The sequence below is a fragment of the Ambystoma mexicanum genome, chromosome 5p, assembly GCF_040938575.1.
Source record: "Ambystoma mexicanum isolate Mex_15411 chromosome 5p, UKY_AmexF1_1, whole genome shotgun sequence".
Taxonomy (NCBI): domain Eukaryota; kingdom Metazoa; phylum Chordata; class Amphibia; order Caudata; family Ambystomatidae; genus Ambystoma; species Ambystoma mexicanum.
In genome coordinates this window covers 174,292,364-174,299,968 of record NC_090930.1, presented here as the reverse complement: position 1 = coordinate 174,299,968, position 7,605 = coordinate 174,292,364, and positions in this window count along the sequence as shown.

Genomic DNA, 7,605 nt, shown 5'->3' with positions numbered 1-7,605 from the left:
CTGGAGGAGGTCCTGTGGAAACTGAAGACAGACAGACCATCACAAATGTATGCGAGTCAGATTACGGTGGGCAGGGCCTGGGACTCTGATGTGAACAAGGCCCGGACTACCTCTTTCCCCTCTCCCTACACGCCACTCTTTGCGAATCCCTTGTTCGCCCCAGGCATCAACGCGCATACACTTTCCAGAGGTGGCGGTAGGGAGGCTGCCACAGACTGAGGGACATGTTCTTTGGATCCCAGATCAAAACGTTCGAGCAATGCAAAGCGGACTAAGACCTGGGGGAAAACCATTGATTGCCCTATGCCCAATTGAGGCACTGGCTTTCTCACCCAGGAATGAGAATTGCAGGAAGTCTGGAGCTTACTCTGTTTGAGAAATATCTAAATACAGACACTAGGGATAGAAAAGTGGTAGCAAACATCTACAGACTCATTAAAGAAGGGGTGCCCCGACCGACCAGGGCATACATTGCTAAGTGGGACGCCAACACAGGAGCTACAATAGACCTAGATGAATGGGCGAAACTATGGAACCAGGCAGAGCTTACAAGATCAATTAAAATCTGAGAAATCAAGTGGAAACTATTGATAAAATGGCACTTAACGTGGCTAAGCTCCACAAGATATACCCGAGGGTCTCACAGGAATGCTGACAGAATTGCGGCCAGATGGGCATCTGGAGCCATATATTTTTTTTTTTAAAATGTATTTTATTTTATAACCACACAGTGCAACAGAACATAAATAGAACACATCAAGCCACAACAAAGGCCAAACAACAGATATGAAAAAGAAAAGAAAGAAAAAACAGAACAGAATTAACTTAACAATCCCCTTCCCTCCCCCCTATGAGCCTGTAGGGTGTCCACCATCATTGTCCGTTCCGTGTGGTGGGGTTCCGTCGCTCTCAGATCCAGCCGAGGTCGACCCCGTACTAAACAGTTCAGCCAATAGCACCTTCCATGCCGTGAGGGAGCTCACCTCTTCCTCCCCTCCCACCCTGCTGGCCTCCCACCATGCTGTCGTCTCGGCAGCAGCCCATTTCTGGAGGTCACGCCACCATACCTCCACCCGTGGCCTCTGGCAATTCTTCCATCCCATGGCTATTCTGCGTTTGGCAAGTGTATAAGCCAAATCTTTAAGCTTCTCCACGTGCCGAAGCTTGCGCGCCCTGGGGTACCCCCCAAGCAAACAGGCCCAGGCCGAATCTATCTTAAGTACAATGCCCCTCCCTGCCAGCTTCTGCGCCACTTCACTCCAGTAGGTTGCAATCACAGGGCAGGCCCAGAACATGTGAATCATATCAGCGTTCTCTGTGTTACACTTGGGACACGCCTGGCGCCCAGCGTCTCGAAATCTGGAAATTCTCAGGGGGGTCATGTATGCCCTATGCGTGATATATAGTTGTATCTGTTTAAACCTGGCATTCCTCGATACTTTTTTGTGGTACCCCAGGGCGCGCTCCCACTGCCCATCCGCCATCGGGGCCCCCATCTCTGTTTCCCATTCCAACCTCAGGTACCCCAAATCCTTCCCAACCTTTGCCATCAGCATCTCGTACAGCCTGGAGACCTCGTGCCCGCCCTCGGATGCGTCATACATAATCTCCAGCGTCGCATCCGGCTCGTCAGCCAATACGGTCTCGGGCCAAGTGCTCCGGACCTCCCTGACCACTCTGTGGAACGTCATGTATTGCCCCGCATGCAGCCCCGCCCCCGCCTCCAGATCTGCGAACTCCGCCAAGGCCCCATCCTGCCAAATGTCCCCCAAAGTGACCAGCCCCACTGCCTCCCAGTATGTTCGCAGGATGGCCCTAAGCTGTCCGTCTTCCCCTGCCAAGGCCACCAGCGGCAGCTGCGGCATGCACGGCAGGGGATCCCCCATCATCCGGCAGGCTCTTCGCCACATGTTCCTGCCCAACGCTAGCATCTTAGGACGCCCCCTCATCCATGTGCTGGATACCCAAATAATCTCTCGCAGGTAGAAGGGGGAGCAGTCCTTTCCCAACAGTCTATGTTCCGGGGTTTCGTCGTCCGAAAGCCACTTGGCCACGTACTGCAGCTGCGCTGCCACGTAGTAGGCCTCAAAGTTCGGCAGCCTCACGCCGCCTTTCTCATAAGCCTTCTGCAATTTCCACAATGCGACCCTGTTACGCGTGCCCTGCCATAAGAAATCTCTACATGCCCCATGTAGTCTAGCAAAAAACCCCTTGGGTATCATGTGTGGAATGTTATTGAAATAATGCAGCAGCCTAGGTAGCACGACCATCTTAAGCATAGCACCCCGGCCCATCATCGCTAAGGGTAGTTTCTCCCAAAACCTCATGCACTTCTCGATCCTCCCCACTGCCAATTCAGTATTGTGCCTGTGTTCCTCCCCGGTCGTGTGATATACGTCTATGCCAAGGTACCGAAAGGTGCTTGTCGCCCATGGGATTCGCAATACTGGCAACCTCTCAGCCGGTATCCCCACATAGCCGCCCAGCGGGAACAGGGTGGATTTCCGAGGGTTGACCGCTATACCAGAAAGCCAAGCAAACCTCTCCATCACCTCCAAGACATATTGCAGGTTCTCTTCAGGGTATTGGAGGTACAACAGCATATCGTCGGCATACAGGGATATCAGATGGCTCTCCCCCCCCACCTCTAAGCCCACCGGGTCATACTGTTGCCGGAGGTAAATTGCCAAGGGCTCAAGGGCCAGGATGTACAACATTGGGGACCAAGGACATCCCTGCCTGGTGCCTCTACCTAACTGCCACCTATCCGACACTACTGCCCCCGTACGAACTCTGGCTAGAGGCGCGCTATATAATAATTCGGCCCACCTCCTGTACCCTGGCCCCATTCCGAAGTGATCCAGTGCCGCCAACAGCCACGGCCAACGAACAGAGTCGAACGCCTTGACCGCATCCAGCGCCACTATCGCCATTTCGCCGTCTTTGCTACATCCCCATTCGACCACTCTGTGTAGGCGTCTATGGTTGTGGGTAATGTTCCTGTCCGGGACATAGCCCGTCTGGTCAGGGTGAATCAGCTTGCCTATCACTCTCCTCATTCTAGCCGCCAAGACAGCTGTTAGGATCTTGCTGTCCTGGTTCAGCATTGACAAGGGTCGATAGGAGCCGCAACCGTGTCCCGGTGTATTGTGCTTGGGGAGTGGCACTATGACCGCTTCCCTGAGTGATTCTGGTAGCTGTCCTAGCTCAAACGCCTCATTAAACATGTCCAGCATGGGTGGGAGTACCTCCTCCCCATACGCCTTATAAAACTCGCTGGGGAACCCGTCCGCCCCCGGGGCCTTGCAAGTGGGCAGCTGTCGCACTATTTCTCTGAGCTCTTCCAGAGTGATCGGAGCATCCATCTCCTCTCGCTCTTCATCGCTGATTCTGGGCAGGCCTATATCCCCGAGTACTTCATCTATCTCCTCTCGGCTCCCCCCTTCCCGATCTTCATACAATGTTTGGTAGTATTCTGCGAATGCCCCATTTACCCCTTCTTGCGTATCGATCTCCGCACCCCCTTCAGTGATGACCGATCGGATCGGAGCCCTAGGGGTTTCGCTCTTATATAGCCAAGCGAGGAGCCTGCCTGTCTTGTCCCCACCCGCATGCAACCTCTCAATGTACTTCGTATAATTCAGGTTACAAAGTCTGTCCCAATGCCCAGTGCACCGCTGCTGCAGCTCAGTAACTACTTCCACATCGGTCCCACCCTTCTCCAATTCTTTTTCCAGCTCGATCTCGGCCTCTCGCAGGTCGGTCAGGATTCCTCCCATTAATCCCCTGGACTTCGCGATAGCAACTCCCCTCATCACCACCTTAAAAGCCTCCCACAAAGTACCAGCCGATTGGACACTCCCTGTGTTCGTCTCAAAGTACGCGACTATCTCCTCCCTCATGTCCTCCTTGAATACCGGATCCCGTAGCGCTTCCGCCCGAAGGCGCCATGTTGGAATCCGTGCACGTGGGGGGCGCAGCCGCCAATGCATGATTAGGGGCGAGTGGTCCGAGAGGACCCTCGCCCTGTAGTCAATCTGTTCACACTCCGTAAGAATGCCTGGAGTGGCAAAAAAGTAGTCGAGCCTCGTGTGCAGTTGGTGCGGAGCCGAATAGTGCGAATACTGCCTCCCACCCGGGTGTCTCGCTCTCCACACGTCTACCAGGCCTAGATCCGCTAGCAGCGACTGCAACACCTTGGCCGCTGGGCTGGGCCTAACCATTTTGTCATCCGACCTGTCCTCCCTGGGGTTAAGCACACAATTAAAGTCTCCACCCCAGATTACTGTGCTCCCCATCCCTTCACCGAGTCTCGCGCACAGTGTCTTGAAGTAAGTCGCTGTGTCCTGGTTGGGCGCATAAGTGTTTATGATACAGACAACTCTACCTTCCACAATCCCCCGAACCATGGCCAGCCGCCCGTCCGACTCCACAACCTCCCCCAAGAGCTTGAACGGGACATGTGGTGCAACCCAAACCAGCACACCCCTGGCATACGCAGAGAATGTGGATCCAACCACTGTCCCCCTCCATTTTCTCCGCACCATTTCAAGTTTATCCCGTGTCAAATGCGTCTCCTGTAACAAGGCCACGTCTATCCTCTGCCTCTTCAAATACAACATGACCTTATTACGCTTCAGGTAGCTATTCAACCCTCTAACATTCCATGTCAATACCTTAAGGTCTCCCATGATTTATCCGTAGCTCCCACTTCCCCCTCTGGTCTGATCGCCTCCCCCCAGTCCCGACTACATCCCTTCTCAGTTTCTTCCCCAGGCTCACATAACAACTAACACCCCCCACCCCCCTAACCCAACCAACCGCCCAGCTCCATCCCTGGATCTCAGGCATCCCCGTGTTCGGTTCTCTACGGAAGCCCCCGTAGAGAACCCGACAGGGTGTCACACCCCACACAGTGACTAACCTAACCACACACTGGGGTACGAATAAAACGGCCCTCGGATGCCCCCTACACATTTATATCCGCGCTCGCGGACCATGTTCGCAACAGTTAAAAAATGCTTCCCCATCACAAAGTGGCAAAGACTATATTCCAGTCCAAATGTTCAAAGTCCGCCGGGCCCACTGTTTCACTTAACTCTCCCTGCTCCGTCCGCCATCTGCTCATCAGGCTCCTGAGGGCAGTTCTGCGCATCGAGCCATTCCATGGCCTCCTCAGGGGTGTCGAAAAACAGCGTCTTAGCCTTGAAGAAGACCTTAAGTTTGGCTGGGTAGAGTAACATATACTTGAAACCGGCCGTCCGCAGGCGCCTTTTGACCGCCCCAAAGTTCATCCGACTGCGCTGCACTTGTAGAGTGTAGTCGGGGTAAGCAGAGATGGTTGCCTCCCCTCGCCGTATGGTGCCCCCTTTACGAAAATGTTCCAGAATCTTCTCCCGGTCTTTGTAGTTGAGGATCTTGGCGATCACGGGCCTGGGCGGATTACCCGGCGGTGGCCTTCTGATCAGGGCCCTGTGTGCCCTCTCCACTGCAAATCCCTGCGTTAGGGCACCTCCGGTGATCTCCTGCAGCAGCAAAGTCTCAATAAAATCTGTGGGATTCTGGCCCTCAGCTCCCTCCGGTAGGCCCACAATCCGGATGTTGTTTCTGCGGGCCCGACCTTCTGCCTCTTCAGCCCTGCTTTCCAGGTTGCCTACCCTCTGCACCAGGGCATGGATCTCTCGTTTGTGCGCGGTGCATTCCGCCACAGTCGGGCCCATCTCCTTCTCCAGGGTCTCTGTGCGCTCGGCCAGGGTTCGCACATCTTGCCTCAGGAGGTTCACGTCTTCCTGTACCGCCCCGACCTGAAGTTCCATCGCAGTTTTCAGTTCGGCCACCGCAAGTTGGAGTTTGGTCTCCCATGTCGCCTTCAGATCTGCGATCGCTGCCAGGACCTCCTGGTTCGTTCCTCCTGCGGCCATCTCCTTGGGCTGGGCCTTTTCTTTGCTCCTGGTCCCCTCGGTGCCAGGCGATGTCTTGGCAAATTCGTCGAGCGTGGGCTGTTTATTCTTCGCCCTCAGGAGCTTGCTCGTCATATCTTCGATCAGGAGCGTCCCTTCGATCTCGCTTAGGCCCCAGGCCTGGGGGCACTATGTCCCCCCGTCGCCACACAGTTTCGGCTACCTCCAGTCAAGCTTGCTTTCGCTGGATCGCGCTGAACGTGAACTGAGGGAATCGCCTCCAGAATCCGGTCCCCGATCCTTTGTCCCAACATCAAGCGACGGCAGCCATTTTGTCTGCCGGCGAAGCTCCGGCCCAAAAACTTCACGCGGCTCCTGAGTACCCAAGCGCTGCACAATCCCGTATGAGAATGCATCCACATGTGCAGCCGAGCTTCGCATTTACAGTCATCACCGTCTATGCCACATCGTAGCGGCCGTTGCGCGGATTCAGCCGGATAATGTTCGGATCAGCGGGAGCTCCCGTTCAGGCACGTCCTTTCACATGGCGTCCAAGCCACGCCCCCCTCTGGAGCCATATATGGCGGTCGTGCCCGAAAATAGCCCAGTGTTGGGAGACCATCCATTCAGCAATTGAGCAAGTGTTGGGGATTAAAATCGGGGAGATTTGGGGCTTAGCCATCATAGGGCTGAATGGAGTCCTGGAAGCAATCAATAATAAACCCCAACGGAAACTTTACATTATCATGATGATGGCAGTAGCTCTGGTCCCAGCGTGCAAATGGAAGTCGGCGCATCCTCCCCTAGACCAAGAATAGATCGCAAAAATATGGTCCCTCCTCGCGATGGAATGGCTAAAGTATTCCCTACAAGGAGATCACTTAAAGTTCAAAGCAGAATGGTCCACCTTGCTGAAGTACCTCAAGGACGGAGCTCGCCGAGCATGGTGCCCCAAGGCCATGTCCCTCCTGGGGTTAATCCCCGAAAAAGACGATGAAGAACTATAACGAGCACCGACCTCGGGCTCGCCCACCCATGGTGAGGGGGGGGGGATCATCCACTTGATGTTACCCCATCTTCCCGCTAATAACTCCCATTAACTGCTCCGGACTAAGGGGGAGGGGGGGGACTGGAAAGGGGTTTCTTCCTTGTGGGTTTTCATTTTTTTTTTCTTCGTTGATGGTGTTTACTTACAAATGTCAATAAAGATTTATTGGAGAAAAAAAAAAAGAACTGTTAGACCAAGAAACATTGACATAGCATTGAAGAAACCAGGGGAGGGAAATCGCCCTCTGGAACCAAGGTTCTGTTACCTTGGAGAACTTTTATGTTGGAGCTGTTCTATTTCTCATTTATGAACTCTTTTTGCCATCACCAGGTTAGTCATTTCTCTTTTCACTTTCCAGTTTGGTTTGTAGTGTGAGGGTCAGGATATAATATTTGGACACAAGGACGGTTTTGATTTTGACACAAACAGATACTTCGTTTTTGGTTTTAGATATGGAAATTCCTTTTAGAGCATGGTCAGAGACGCCTTTTCCCAACCAGTTTGTTACTAAAAGTCTTTAACCAAAAGCATGGCAACTTCTGTGTCCAACTTGGATTTCGGAACTACTCACAATGGCCTCCTGCTTTTAGCCTTCAAAGTGTCTATCACTTCATGGTTGGTGTGTCTTTTCCACTAGCTTTGAAGCGAGTAGCGCTC